Raw genomic sequence first — 16352 nt, forward strand, 5'->3', positions numbered from 1 at the left:
CCCTCTGACCAGAAACGTCCATCACAGCCCTAAATCCATTTCCTAGTTAGAAGCACATTCTTCCACGTCACAATCCTGTCAACAAACTCCTCCTTTTTACCCCTTGAAAATATTTTTCACATCCTGAGCCAAGAAACTGAAATGCCTTTTAAAAAATGCTCCTCTGTTCCAGGAAGTTCCAAGTACACATACCCCCCCAAGAGAACAGTTCAGACAGCCTCAGCTTTCAAAGGAAACACTTGTTTTGATTTGAACACACTAAATAATTATCTATATTTCCTCTCAACGAGCTCAGATTTCATAGATTGTCCCCAAATTCCAAAGTGTTTCAGTTTTATGTATTTTTTAAATTTCTTATCTAATTTAACAGATTTTAGTCTTATAACCTGACAATAGTCACTCAATGTGACTGAAGTTTTGTCACCTTTGGACACCTTATCTAATTTAACAGATTTTAGTCTTATAACCTGACAATAGTCACTCAGACTCAATTTCTGTCACCTTTGGACATGACACACACATCCTTCCCAAAGTGAACTAGCAATTTTTTCTGAATATCCTCAATTATTGTCATGATGCCCAGGTCTAACCTGCCATAAAGGACCAGTCCTGGACTGACTGAACAATGCAACATTCAATTTTGCTTTTATACCAAACACCTGTGACTGTCAGAAGATTTAGCACGTACTTGGTTGCTCACATAGGCATTAGGAAGTTAAAGCACACCTTTCCTTACGTGACAAGCTACTGAAAGTCCAATTTGAACACCATTTCTTATTATCAGCACCTCAAATGTTCCTAATTACAACCAACACTACCAAGATCTGAGTATGAAGGATATCAAAGAAGTTTCCAGAAGTGTCTCCCAAGTCACTTGAAATTCTCTGGGAATGTATAGTAACACAATTTAACAGTTCCACTTCTACAGAAAAAGTGGAAATGTAAGATTTCAACACATTTCTAGGAATCAAACATGCATCACAAAACACCTTATGAGTGACGTAACAAATCATACATAATTCCTAGAACCCTAAGAAATCTCAAATTTTTTTGCAGACCACTTATCATCTAAAGACCACTATCAGTATCCTGACCAACCAACAAAATTCTTGATTAATAATCTCTCTTGACAGGTGAGACAGGAAACAAGAATTAACAGGTTGGTGCACAGGCTCCTCTCACCTGCCAAACCTGGCACATGCTCAGAGACACTTTTTCTCCCCACAGTGCAGTGTCCAATGTATTGCAGATGAAATCACAGGGCAGTTCTGCATCTTACTCTACAGTAGCCCTGAATTTCAGCATAACAACAGGTTACTGTCAAAGTCTTCAAACCAAGACCAAATTAATTCTTTTTTTCTAACAATATTGGCAGTATACTGTCCTCTTTCAAGGGTGAGGTAAAGTATGAAAAGGCACCAACACAAATCCCAAGTGCTAAAGCATGCAGATACGTTTCAACGTGTCATCCAGTTAGAGAATATAAAATTTATAGTCCCTCAAATCCAATTATAATCTGAGAAATCACTAGAATAGCAGGATTTTCACACAAAATCAAGGTACTTATGTCACATACCTTATGCTACTGATGGAAAGCAGACCATTTGCAAGTTCTGCCAGTCCTAAAAAGAGATGCAACTTGCTCATGATGTAAACTGCTCCATGATACAGCTGGAGATGTTTCAAGTTCTTGGCCTTTGAAGAAAGGATTCACCAGCACCCAACTTGCCCTTTCTCTGAACAGTGAACAAACTTCTTGTGCACATACAACATTTCAGATGTGTCAGATCAATTTCTGACACATATCAATGAGAGACACCACTGCAGATGGCTTTAGTTTGTTCATCTTCTAGGTCACAGCTTTCTTTGAAAAGGTTCAAAGAATTCACTGCACTGAAACATGACAATGACTGTCCCAGATGTACAATTTCATGGTCCTGACCATTCAACAGCACGTGCCCAGGAAGAGAATTTAAGGACAGAGTAATAGGTGATACTTCACTGATACGCTCTCCCAGCTTTCATATATTTGGAGTTCAGAAACTTTTGAAGACATTTAACAGCTGTTGATAGACTTTCTCTCATGAGTTCTCAAAGTGCTTTAAAAATCCATCTAAACCTGAAAGATTTGCATCATTTTCTTCCTGTAGATTTCCAATAAAAACACAACCTACTACTGATATAAAGGGTATCAATGAGTACTCCCAGGCCTGTCCCTTAGTTTTCTTACTGTTTCAGAGGTCAGGAACCAACTGAAGCCTGCAGAAGGGGGGAAATGCCTCTGAACACAGAACCTGGTGGAAACCTGAGTATAAGTACACACGTGCACTTACCATCAGGTTCCTGAAGGGTCCTACATGGCTGCTACGGCCAGCTGGATCCTCCACTTGGTCTAAACAAGAAAGATACAGGAATGAAACACAGGGAAAGTGAAATGGAAACAATGACAAAAGAATAAATGAAGGGCAGAACTTAATATGTGTGTATGTGCTTTAGAAGAATTGTAAAAGAAAGATGCAAAGGAAAATGAATGAAATAAACAGATGGAAAGTAGGAACTTGTCTGTAGTGATGAAGATCAAAAGAGGAATTCACCAATTTGCAATGTGTCTTGCAACTTTCAATAGGGTTCCTTTTTCTCTCCTCTCCACTTCTGCTGCAAGATAACTCAGTCTTCACACCTTTACCATCCCTTTATAACATTGCAACAGGCACAGGAGAACTCATGCTACTGCCAGTGTCCAGGTCATCAATACTCCCACTGATTTTGGAACAGTTCAGATAACAACAGAGTAACATTGTAAGAGAGAAGTAATCTTTATTTCCCCATACTTCATTCTACTGATAAAACCAAGACCCTCTGAAGAACCTACAGTTAGCTGGGCTCAGACTTTTGCTGTTAACCAAACTACTAATGGGGCTATTAAACCACAGAGTTATTTCTGGTGGGATGGAACAAGCATACTCAGAAGCTAGGAGGGAAGATGTTTAACACAGTCTTTCCATACACTTGGAGCTGAACTCTGTAATTAAATATTGCTCAACTGTACAAGATGCCATTGTCTTTAACAACCTTTAACTGCAGCACCAAACATGTTCACAGTTAAGATCATAAAGTAAGGAGGACATTCACACCTGAGCTCAAACACTGCTTCAATCTCTTACAGAAATACAGAATGTGAACATCTGTCTCCCCAAAATTCTTGGGTCAATAACGGAAAAGAATAATTGGTATGAACCGAAATTACTGGTACTTCTTTGAGACCTGTAGCCAACAACTAACTGCAGCCCAGTAACACAGCCAGACCTTACCCCATGAGTGCTCTCTGAAAAGGACCACAGAAACCTGCCCAAATCTTCACTTGGAAAACAGTGAAGCTCCCTCAGAGACCCCCTGAAAAGTATTCTTAGAGGACAGACAAGGGCAGCACTTGGCAAGGCTGTGGCTGAAGGGGAAAGATAAAATGACACATTACACTGACAATGCCACACAGTTTCATGCTGTGAATCACAGTGCAATAACATAAACTCACTAGTTAACCCTTTGGAACTGGTTGAGATCAAAGTCTGCATCAATCCCATGCAATAGCTGCTCCTATTCTATAAAACAACTTCTAATTATTTTCTCCTATTGAAAAAAAAATCAGTACTTTGGCATTAAAAAGAATGGAATAAAGATTAAGTGAATATTCAAGCTAAAACATTCTGTTGGAAAATTCAGCAGAAAACAACTGCACTATCATTTCCATATTCTTTTGATTAATGTATTTTAACATACTTTTAACAACTTGAATTTTAATTTGAGAAACAGCTTGCTGTGCACCAGAATTCATCTGTTCTTGTATCCAGAATGCTGGTTGATGTCATGTTTTTCAAAATAAATTCCTTAAGCCTTCAGACATCAGTAAAAATCTGAGTGGTTGTTTGTTCTGCAGACAGGCCAGAACACATGAATGTCTTTTTCACACACAGAATGCTACATCCAAAAGAACAGCATAACTTGCTTCAAAAAATTAAATCCAAGTTGTGTTGGCTGGAGGTGCACAACAAAATGCAAAAACATGTTGCAGGGACGTTTTAGAATCTTGTCCAGCTGTGAATGGCACAGCACATGGGTGTTAAAGACCTTACATATTTAATAAGTTTAATTGATTAAATAGTAAGGTAACTAGGCACCAAAAAATGCTGTTTAATTCAAAATGCTCATTATTAAGATGTGAATACCAAGGCTATTCTTTAAATATGTTTCTCTGTTTGCATTTAAGACTCTTTGTTTTGCTTTTTGTTTGGTTTTTGGTTTTTTTTTTTCAGTTCTTCCACTATTCACAAAATCTTTCATTATTCTCTACCAGCACTTGCTACCACAGCAAAGACAAATCAAAAACCCTGGCTAAATAAAGGGCAACATAGCTGTGTGTTAAGGGCTGCTCTGAGCCACTGAGACAGGCAAGAACTCCCAACATTTAGGGAAAGGTTGTAAGCGCAGCATGTCTGATATATATGTACATTAAAAAAAAGAATGTATGTGAGGATTATTCATATAATCAGGGGGATTACAGAAATTTGCCAGAAACATGACCTCAAACCCACAAAGTTATGCAAATATTTTATTCCAATATCTAATCCAATCCATTTTGGAGGAGACAGCCCAGGATCCCTGCTGCCCACCCAGCACTGCAGCCTTACAGCCCCAGCACCTGGCTCAGGGTCTCACTCACAGCATCCACCAGCTCCTAGACTCTGCTAATTACATCTTTTTTAAATTGCTGTCCTAAGTTTTAAGTGATCTAGGATAGCTGAGGTTCAAAGTGTCACACTGCTAATTACTCGAGAAGGAAGCAAGAGTAAAAATTGCAAAAAACCTAGCATTAGGCTAAGAATAAAAAGATTGCAACCTTGAAAGAAAAAGCCTCAACAATTCTATCTTATTTAAACAAACATTTCTTAAATGTTGTAACATCAGCTTCTTCCACAATATTACTGTTAACACAACAATATATCAAAGCTCCTTTTAAGTACTTGCAGTGAAGTACAGCTTTAAAAGGATTCCAGCAAGCTTAGCTGAGAAACTCCAAGTACCTCTGAACAGACACACTCATTACCTGGGGAGGGAATGGCTTTGGAACCCTAAAGCTCCCAACTTAAAATGAAACAACACAAGAAACTGCTGCCTACCGAGTGCTCTGGAGAAAAACACCCTTGTAGTGGCAACAAAACAGGCTACGAAACCCAAACACAGGGTTCCCAGGAGCCCTCGGCTCAGAAATTCCAGTGGTGCCACAGAACACCCTTGCTGATGATTTTTCAGTAATTTTTCCCCACAACCCAGAAAAAGCTTTAAATTTTTATTTCTCTGTCAGTGTAAGACCGATACACTGCACGAGGAGCATTTCCCACTTTGGCTACAGATCATCCCAGGCACTGGTGGGTACATACACAGGAGAACCTCCATTTTCACTACTGAATCTTGCTAAAACTGAACATTTTAGAGGCAAAGTCAGCACATTTTCAATCCTATTCCAACAAGTCTAAGGGTGACATTCAAGCCACAGATCAATTTTTAAAAGAAACACCTCATTAAAAGGGATGTCAATTAAATGTAAATGGCTCCACACACAGTATGTGAGAGGCCATTAAGAGGCCTATTTCAACAATGCTGTCAGAACGGTATGAAAATATCCAGAAAAAAAGCAAAATGTAAAAGCTTTTATTACCCTGTTTTCTTCAATCTGTCATCATTCTAAGTATTTGGTGGAGTGTACTTCTTGCAACACCATTGTAAAGTTATCAGATACAACTACTTTGTGCAGGCATAACTTGTATTGCTAAGCAAATGAAACACTAAAACTGACATGAGCTGTTTCACAGTGTACAAAAACAATCACAACAGAATTTTAACCTCCAACTCCTAAGAACCACAAGAATATTTCAGAGCTGCAGATCATGGTTCTGTACCACCAATCTGCCCAGACCTAATGTATCAAGTAATATTCAAGCTGGAGAGGAAGAATACACACAGCTACATGGTACAGAAAAAGTAGAAAAGTCTTGTGAATTATCTACAGATTATGGGCAAATGCAGTGAGCAAAGGTTTCTCTGTAATTTTTTTCCAGCAGAACTTGCATCTCCTCTTCCATAAAAAGACACTTTCAAGCTTACCCAGTAGGAGCAGGAGAAAGAGGAAGCCCAGTTTCACAGCAATTCTATTAATACCAAACTGCCTGTTGTATAAGCCTAATGCTACCCGTTAACCATCACTTCACTCACAAAGAGCACATTTTAATCACTGCATTTTCCAACCACAATATAAAAGGGGGGAAGAACACCTTGAGAAGGTGTTTCAGGACACCTGAAGACAGAGGTACACGCTCCAAACTGTGCATGTGCATGGAACTATTTGTACCAAGCATTAAATGCACTCTTTGCAGGAAAGAAACTGAGCCATGCACTGACAGAGACTGTTAACGTGACATTTGCATAACAGATGAACTTGTTGCCATGGAAAGCATAAGAAAATTCTGAGCTGGGCTATTTAAAACACCAATTTCTGCAAATGTTTGGCAAAGTCTCCACTTTAATGATAGCACTGAAGATCATGTTACTGTGTGTCATCACAAACTTCTGGAGTTATGGTAGTCAGTAGAAGAAATGTGAGGATGACACCACAGGTGTGCCATGCCAAGAGGAAGAAGTGACCCAACAGTCTGTAAGAAGCAGAAGGGAATATATTGCCATTTAGAGTTTGTGAGACTAGAAAATTTGACACTGTTCACGAATTTCAGATAAACAGATTTTAAAAATCTGGTGAAAAATTCTGAGTGGGAAGCCTGTGTTAAATGTGTGGTATTACACCAATCCCTAGAAGCTGAACTATGAGCTATCTCCAGCCTTCTTCATACAAGTTACCTTCTGCAAATTAAATTATGTACCATAACTCTGTACCAGACAAGAGACAAAACCAGTTTATACTGTCAGAGTATGTCATCCACTCTTGCAGCATCTCATTCCAATCCCCAACACCTTCTGACTAACCTGAGTGCATGTCCCAGGAAGTCTTAAGTTTATAGACTACAAAACTTACTTATAATGACTTAAGTAGTACAGAATGTCACCCAACAATTACAAGGCATGGCAAACAAGGGTTTAATTCCATGCAATTTTAACCCACACAAGAGCTGTGATGGAGCAATTAAGTATAAATAATTAAATGTAGAGCTTTTGTCCTAGCAAGATTTGGAAATGTTATTTCTGCCCTTATGCCAATATTTCTAAAACATTAGAAAAGGCACACAAATATGGGACCAGACTTGCTCTAGACTTTCTCAATCACTCCAACTCCTGGTATATTCCTGCCTCCCACCCTCCCTAACCACAAAGCCTCCCCCCATTCACTACAAATTCCTAGCAAGTTGCTCCATGGCTGCCACAGCTCCCACAGCCAGCCCAGGACAGAAAACACGATGAAGATTCTTCTCTGTACTTCTATTCCATAAGCTTTTGTTTTGCTAAGTATTAAGACAAAAGCAGCAGCAAAAGAAATGTCAGCTGGCACATACACTTTCCAGAAATAACTGTTCTCTATATTTAGCCAGTTTTTATTTAAAATTTACTTAAAAATAGAGCACCCAAATTGTCTATTTAATACAGAGAATGTCTAAATTTAAATCTCTGCTTTAACCAATCAGAGCTTTTATCTAAGCCCAGAAAATGTTGCTTGCAGTCATTAGAGCTTGCTCCAAAATATTTGTGAAATGAAGTTACTCTCAGATAATTAGAAATACCACCTATATTGACAGCAGCATTTAAAGGTAATGCAAATTAAAGTCCTCACACAACTACTTGTACCAGCAAGTTTAAAATGAGCACTACTGGATCAGTCTGCCTTCATCTGCAATAAAAAACCCAAATATTTGTCATGGCCCTATTTGGATCACTGAACATTTGAGAGGATTACATCAGAAACATCTGTGGTTTTAGCTAAGTTATCTTCATAAGTAACTACTCAGGCCTTTACCTGCCATTTCATTCTGCTCTTTGACAAACCAGGTATGTTCCAATCCAGCAGCAGTCACACAAATAAGTGACATTTAAAAAAAAAGAATAGAAAAAAAGGACTTTTGAGTCCACTGCACACCCAAAAGCCCTTCTCACACAGCTGATCAAGGTGGTGTCTTGCTATCCAGAGCAATTTTGCCTCTCTATGCCACACGTGAAAAGCTGTCACTGCATGGAAAACCAAAGCCAAAGCACTGATCCAAACGTTTCCCTAAAGAGGGGTGCTGGCTTTGCCTGGAGAGCACAGCTGTACAAAGGCCACAATCCCCAGGAACAGGGCAGCCTTTGTCCAACAGGAGCCCCAGGATTACTGTAACAGGAGTCCCCACTGCTGAGGAAACAAGAGCAAAGCCTCTCACAGAGGCAGGATCTGACAGTGCTGCCACCATGCTAAAGCTCCCATGGATGAAATTAAACCCCTCACAACTGCACAAGGTCACACTCAATGTTTTCATTGACAGTCACTCAGATTTGTTCTGTTATTCATTTTATTCAAATTTCTCATGTCATTTATGTCTACCATGTCTGCAACATGGCACTTCTCAGAAATTTTTATCCAAGTATTCCCAGTAAAATCACCCCTCTGTGTTTTACAATGTATTTCACCCACTTTTTGACATCCATTTCTTTCCTTTAACCTTATTATATTTCTTCAGTATAACCTTCTTCAGTACTGGTAGGTATGCAGTGGTTTTCTACCAGTCCCCAGTAAAAATATTACAGCATCTTCTCAACTACATCTCCAACATAACAAAGAACATTAATTGTTAATAACCAGCTCCTGCCAAAACATATGCAGCATGAAAACTCTGCTTCTCTGTATCTGTTAAATTTGGAAAGACTCATCTCCTTCCAGCTTCAGAGTGACAAACCCAAGGTCATATGGCAGAATATCACAGCAGGTCCTTTACAGAAGTAGATAAAGGAGGATAAATATTACTATGTAAACTCATCATTTTAATGTGCAATATAGTCACCAATTTATTTTTATCTGCTGGGAAATTGTGGAAGATTTGCTTCACTTCTCGGTGAAACAAAGTGCCTCATTCATTTCAGCCACAGCCCACTGATACTTTCTTAGAGAAACGCTTGTCAGCCTTCTCTGATAACATGAGATACACTGAATTATATCTCCAAAGGAACTGTAATCCTCCAGTTGCCCAATCAGTCCATTTCTCAAAAGGACTGTGCTACAGGACAACGGCAACAGTTGGTGCTCATGTTAACAAGACCAACAACAGAAGTTCTAAATTTATAATATGCCCCAAACCAGACAAGAGCAAGTTGCTATGTGCTTCATTTGTGACACCAAGAAAGGTCACAGGCTCATGAAGTTATTACAGGGAACAGCAACTTCTTCCATTTTTCAAACAGTGAAAACAAATCTCAGAGCACAAATGTACTTGTCTTCTGCTCAGTTAACTGCTACGTGCAAGATGAAAGTCTAATGTGACCTAAATGGGCTAAAACTAGAAGTTTTTTGCACACACCTGTTTACAGTATAAAACATCAACTAAAACAGACCACAGAAATAAAATGTCTCTGTAACACAACTCGGACAATTTAATTTGCGGGTAAGGAACCAGAAAATAAAACCAGCTCTGGTATCTGAGTGGGGAGAGCAGAGGGTGGCACCCAACAGTTCAGGATTTGAGCTATGAGCGAAGTTTCAGCACAAAGTCCACTGTGCTTTTGCAATCCCTGACAAGGGTCTGTAAGATCAGAAACACTGGACTCGCTGCTCTTTACCTGCAGCTTGAAAGGGAACACTTTGCAGAAAGCCCATTTTTTCCTCAACTCACTACCACTTGTAAGACCTACTCCTTGGGAAAAGCCCAAGGCAACCCTCAAGACCTGGCTGAGGATCCAACTATGGCAAAGGTGGTGTTTGAACATTCTGATCCCAATCCCCAGCTGGACAGGGCAGCTATCACTGCACCGAGCTGCTTTAACCACAGCTCAGTCTGCAGTTTTATTGGCAGCAACATGGGGAAGTTTGCATTGGACTCAGCCCTGAATAATGGTGATGCCTGAGAAAATGCTCCCAAATTTGTATGAATCAAGTCACTTTTACAAACACCAGGCCTTTCCCATTCAACAGTCACATTGTTTCTGATGGACTGCCAAACAAAACGAGATCTGTATCTGAGGAGACTCGAGTGAGGCATCTGACTCTCAACAAGAGTTAGAATAATGTATAGCTGACTACTCATTTCCATGGCATTTTGCAGCAATAATAATCAAGATGATGGATTTTCAGCTATTATAATAGTCTCACTAGAATAATTTTATGTCAATCAGCACATTAATAACAGTGCCTCTCTGAAGTTCTGCAGCATTAATCATAGTCAATCAAAAGCTCTCACAGAATTCTGCTAACAAAGTGTAACAACAGAATTAACTCTTAACAGCTGGTAAGCTCCTAAGTGCTCAGAAAGCTTCATCCTAAATAACTCTCAGGCACTGGTGATCCAAATAAATATTGTGATTTTCCAGGGGAAAAGTGCATAAAAGGCAAGTAAATACTTCTAGAAAATGGTCAGACATTGCTTAATTTCTTAGCTACAAATTCCACTGAGTCTTGTTTCAATAACTGGTAACAAACCTAAGCAGAAAATCAGTCTGCTGTAACATTTCCTTGAGGAACTCAACACAGCAAGTGTAGAATTCTTCAGAACAGTCATTCCTGTCAATCTGTGTAAGGCTCTTGGCAGGAATGACAAAACAAATTGACAGATTGAAAAAAATAAATAGACTCTAGTCTTACAAATGGTTTTCCTTTTCTTTCATTTGAAAAATATACAAAACAATTAATCAAATATAAATTTTATTTGCAATTTTGCAGGTTTGTAACACAGCAATGTGAGAATCTTCAGAGAGTTGACAAACACAAGTTACCTTCTGAAGGAGACCTCAATTAAAGAAAAGAGCTCTCAGCCACACACTCAAATGGAGTCTGCATGTCTTCAGTGAATAAACCAGCTATCAAAACTTTGTGTGCACACTCCTGAAGTTAAATGGGCTTGCTCACCACTGCATAATAAATTACACGGGGCATCTGCAGGTAACACCTCAGAATAAGATATTCCCTGTAAATAATGCAAGTAAAATAAATGGTCAATGCAAAATTATGGTAAATTGCAATAAAAAGGTTTAGTACAGTTAATGATACAATATTTTTCACATTCATTCTGATCAAATAGTTTTGAAAAGGTGATGCATTAAAAAAATCTAGATAAAGGCAACAGAAATTATTAAGAGCTACACAAGATTCTACTACAAGAACTTACAGCCCTCCCTAAATAAAAAGATGGTTCAAGCTGGAGGCAAACAAAATAAGAATACATTGGAAGTCAATAACTGACTTTACCTTGCATCCACCATAATTCCCAGAGCTTTCAATTGGGAAACAAACACTGAAGGGAGAGATTGCACAGGAGGGTCAGGAAACCACAGAAAGAGCAACAGTGGCTGGTAAAGCCTTGGCTTAATGTGAGGGAACACAAAGCAATTCAAGAAAGGATTATTCATGTGAGCAAAAGTCACCCAGATTTACTGGGATGTGAGGCAGTCAGAAGCTCACTGAGTTCTTTTATATTCTATAAGCAACAGGTTAACTCTAAATCACTGAATACTTGAAGGAACAGAAAACAAAAGTACTTGTTTCTCTGTGGAAAACAGCACCAATTCTACTCTGTAGTAATTCATCCCCTTCCTATTTTGGAACAAATCCTCCAAATCTATCTCAAAGTTCTTCCCTAAAAAAGCAATCACCAAATTTTCTCCACATCTTCTACACAGAAGTGTTTAAACAATTCTATGAGTCAGAAGAAAATGGTCCAAGAAAGTCTTGGAAAATCCCAATACAATAAATATTTCTACAAGGAAACCAGTATTTCAATAGCAACTGAGTAACTTAACTTATTTTCAGGAAAATCAAAACAGTATTTACTAAGAAAGGAGGAGAATAATTTCCAAATGCAGTGGATTATTTTTTAAAAATAGCAGTGAAATATCAAGCTTTTCTTCCAGGTCACTCCTTGCCTCAAAGCCAATCCTGATCAACTGACAGAAAAAAATTGATTAATAATAGAAAGCTGCCTGGTGCCTTATTTCACTTCCCACTGTGGATTATGTAAGTGAAGACAGCATTACCAAATTTGCTGGGAAATGCCACAACTGTGGTCTAGATATACTTTACTTTTTTAACTTGAGAAAAGCAGTCTAAGGAAGTGTGACTAAAAATGCAAAAGTATGAAAAAAATACAGAATGCTTTAGAATCTGAGTTACCAATCAACCAAAGAACTTTTATTCTGTTAGGTAACTACATACATGTGCTTTAGGCAGAACTAAGTTAGTAGCTGGAAATACAACTTGTAACAACCATGAAGGCCAGTTTGTTATTTTAAGTCAAACACAAAAACCCCCCAGAGATAAAGTAACAGTGTGTGCAAGGTGCTTGTAGTACTTCCAAAAGTTTATACTTAGAAACAGAGTTTAAGGGGCCAACACAGGCAATTCAGGGCTGAATTTTTTTATTTTCTTAAATACAGGTCATTTATTTTTTAATTCCTGAAATGAAGGCTTATTTTCTCCCATTCATAAATCCACAGGCAGGAGCAAGGCTGGAATGGGTGATACCAATTTCACTTGGCTGTTCTGAAAGCACAGAGCAGCTGTCCTAGGAACTGGGGGCACTGCTGGAGAGGTGAAGATGGGAATTTAAAGTAACACAAGTCTCCCTTTCAAAGGCCCCCATTTATGGGGGTTAAAAGAAAACTTGCACTGCTTAGAAGACCTCAAATGTATGAGTTACTCTCCAGACAGATGCTTCTGAGACATATGGCCCCTTGACATCCCAAATGGTGCTTCTGAACTGGAGCTGTATAAACTTTATTGCAAATCAATGTGATGTGTGGAAATCAAAGTAAATTCCATTTTAAGACTTTGTTCCAGATGATCTTGATGAATTCTTCCTTCCTCCCTTGTCTTTTCCCAGTCATTGGTTAGGAAATTTTGAAGCCTTGAGCTCCTATCTGAGTTTTTAATTAAATTTATTGGAAATTTATAGCGCTTAGATAACAACATCATTTCATGATCTTTGCTATAAATGCACAATTTCCACATCCCTCTATAAGCTACATTCCAACTCATACAAAATCATTTTTCTCACAAGCTCTTTTCTGTTTAGAAACAGACTTTAAACTTAGTCCAAGTATAAACTTAATAAATTTGTGTAACTTAAAAAGCAGACAATCACAGCATCATTTGACCATGATTTCCATTTGGGATGACATGCAGATGGCAATCCAAGGCCTACCTTTAATAAACAGGATGCATATTTATGGCACTCTCACTTACAGCTAATTATTTGGAATTACATGAGAATGCCTAAGAAATTATTAACAAAAAAAAAAAAAAAAGAACTGCAGGGATTTCTACTATCACAGAATTTAACCTGCTTATTCCATCCCTACATGTTCATGTTCCCCAGCAGCAATTTGACTCTGTTTCAGCAACAGTCACACTTTCAGACAAGAGAAAAAACACTGTAACTTTTAGGATGACAGTTTATTTACATGTGGGAAGCTGAAGCCTGAAGTTGCACTTTGCATTCAGCCTGATATACACCAAGGCACAAGAATTATTTGTAACAGCCAATAACTGATTCTTAATTCACCCACCTTCATCTCACACTGCCTCTGGGCCAGTGTTAGTTATTACAAGCACCCCTACAGTTCATGTTCTGCCTGAAGCCCAGTAAGAACTATGGGAAGCAGCAACATTAGTAATAGAACCATTTAAGGTAACAAAGCTTTAAAAGATTTATTAGCAATGGTTTGAGATTTTAAACCACACTGAACAATCACCAGGGGCTGTCCATGACACAGGTGACCCTGATGCAGGTGCTCTGCCTGCACCACAATAGCAAAATATTTCAGGAGTTGACACAACTGTGGCTGAGAGGTCATTTGGTTTCACAATCCACCCCAGCTGCATTATGCAGCACATGCTTCTGGAAGAATGAAATTGAAGTTTTTTCCCCCCCATCAAGAGCCTGATGGCACCAGTGCAGCTCCCAGGAGCTCCTGCAGCACCGAGGAGCCCCAGGCCTGCTGGACATGAGGGGAACACAGCAAGGGCCAGAGCACCTCCAGAGACAGAAACAGGCGCAGGAAACAGAAAACACTGTCCTCCTCTCTCCCCAAAAAAGGCTATTTCAGAGGAATTACTCCCAAGCACGTAGCAAGAGAAGCTTTCATCCTGAGTAACATCAGTATCTTTCTTCCTTCAAAACCAGACTTTTGATCTGCCACATAATCCACAACAGAAATGAGATTTTAGGCTTGTTTGATCACATTCTGGAGCCTATGCAGCACCTTAAAGCAGACTACAGCCTGATAAAAACACTGGATATCTTTATGTATGACAATCCACTAATGACCATCTTTTCCTTAAAACAAACACTTTAGCTACTGAAAAGTTACTTTTTTTCAGAAAGACTGAGTCTGACGCCAGAGGCTTCAAGTGCTCTTTCTAAAGGAAACACTCTGTTGATGTTACTGCCCATTGCTACAAATTATTCCTGTCATAGGAAAAGGAAGAAACACCTGGATGACACAATAAAAAAATCCACACTACTTCTTTCAAGGACTTCATGAACCCAACTTGCAAAGTGAACCCAAGCTGTTCTCTTTTTAATTTCCTTAGAAGGAGAATTAATGAAAGATTTTGTGCTAATGCATTTGATTGAGCAAATTTCCCTACAAGCTTGGCAGGCAGCACATTAACTACGACCTGGGAGAAACAATGATAAACATTTAACAAAAAAAAAAAAACAATCAGAAAATGCAAAAGAAACAAAAAAAAACTAATCTCAGGTATTGCTGGCCTTGCACTGGCAACTGCTGGCTCTGAACTGGGTAGTTAAGGCAGCAGCAACAGCTCGGCTCTGGTAGAAGATGGTACCCAGTTCAAATTCACCAGGTTTTCCTTTTTGGAAGGGTGTATTCCTGTCCCTCTTGATACCTTGTTATCCTACTTAATTTCTTCCTACATCTCAAATGCACCTCAGGAACATCACACAGTGCTCCAACATATGAAAATAAATGCAATGACTGCCTTTTTCCTCCAGGATTCCTGAGCTGCTGTGCATGGTAGAAGGAAGATGTAGGAGATTTATTCCAGCTAAGAAAAGCTACAACCAAGCAGGCAGGAGCCATGAAACACAAACACCTGGGGACTAAAAAGCAGCCTGAATGCAGAACACAAACCCAAAAATATGCAGGAGGGAGATGGGGACCAGGAGGAAATGCCAGGTGCCATCCTAGATCCACCTAAAGGAGATTATGGGCCCTTGTGTCAGGGATCAGTGGCAAACAGGGCAGCCCAAGGTCAGGGTTCCATGGGGACCTGTGTCTGCCCAGCCCGGGCAGCTCTGCTCACCCACAGCTCACAGCCTCAGCCTGCTGTGCCGCTGCTCACTCAGCACAGAGGATTCTGTCATTCACTCAGAGAGAGGATTCCTCCTGCACCAGGAACAAGGTACAGCCTCCACTGACTGACTGGGTAAAACAGCCCATTTTAACACCTGCAGAATGGTCACCTCCTCTGTCAAGGGCTCATTACACAGATGGCAGAACAAGGTTATTTGTCAAATGATAAATATCTAAACTGTTCAAGCGTAAGACCTAAGATGCTTTAAAAATTCAAAAGGATGTTTGTTTTACTGAATACAGAATAATTAGGAGTTTTATTTACTAACTGCATGGTCTGTATCACTAAATCATAATACACCTCTCAAATAATGTCTTGTCCAGTCATTCCTAAGGTATTGAACTGTCACTTTACTTTTCTGGAAAATGTGTTGAAGGCCACACTCATCCAGAGTTGTTAGAATTTAGCAATTCTTACTTGGTTATATTTTCTTCTCAATATGTAAGACAACAGTGTGCAACATAGGCCAAAATAAAATTTTAAAGAATTATTGATCTGTATAGGTCACTAATGAATTCAAATTTCACAACCTTCTGGAAGAGCTCGTCTCTAGAAAGTTTCTTAAATTGTTATTTAATTCAAATATTCCCTAATATATTGACTCCCAATTTTTCACATGCACAAAGTTAATTCACAAAAAAAAAAAATCTTTCTCCTCCTATCCCTTTGTATCACATAATCAGAGCTATCTATTTTTAAATTAATTACTTTTCAATCATGTTCATCATAATTTCCTCTATTTCCCCAAACCCCTCAAGTCTAGGGTTAAGAAGCTTCCCCATCCAAGGACAGAGCTGAA

The 16352-nt window shown here is 39.0% G+C and overlaps 1 protein-coding gene across 4 annotated transcripts in view; it reads right to left on the reverse strand.

The window, feature by feature from the left end:
* Nucleotides 1-16352, reverse strand: part of PRDM2 (PR/SET domain 2) — a 63818-nt gene that overhangs the window by 21376 nt on the left and 26090 nt on the right. The window contains exon 1 of one of the 4 annotated variants that reach the window (XM_041476572.1): nucleotides 2334-2361. The exons of the other annotated variants lie outside the window; for them this stretch is intronic. The gene's annotated coding sequence lies outside the window, so the exon portion shown is untranslated. Of the gene's footprint in view, nucleotides 1-2333; nucleotides 2362-16352 lie in introns of those variants that run through there. 4 annotated transcript variants of the gene reach the window in all.

The sequence above is a fragment of the Pyrgilauda ruficollis genome, unplaced genomic scaffold (assembly GCF_017590135.1).
Source record: "Pyrgilauda ruficollis isolate IOZ18807 unplaced genomic scaffold, ASM1759013v1 scaffold39, whole genome shotgun sequence".
Lineage (NCBI taxonomy): Eukaryota > Metazoa > Chordata > Aves > Passeriformes > Passeridae > Pyrgilauda > Pyrgilauda ruficollis.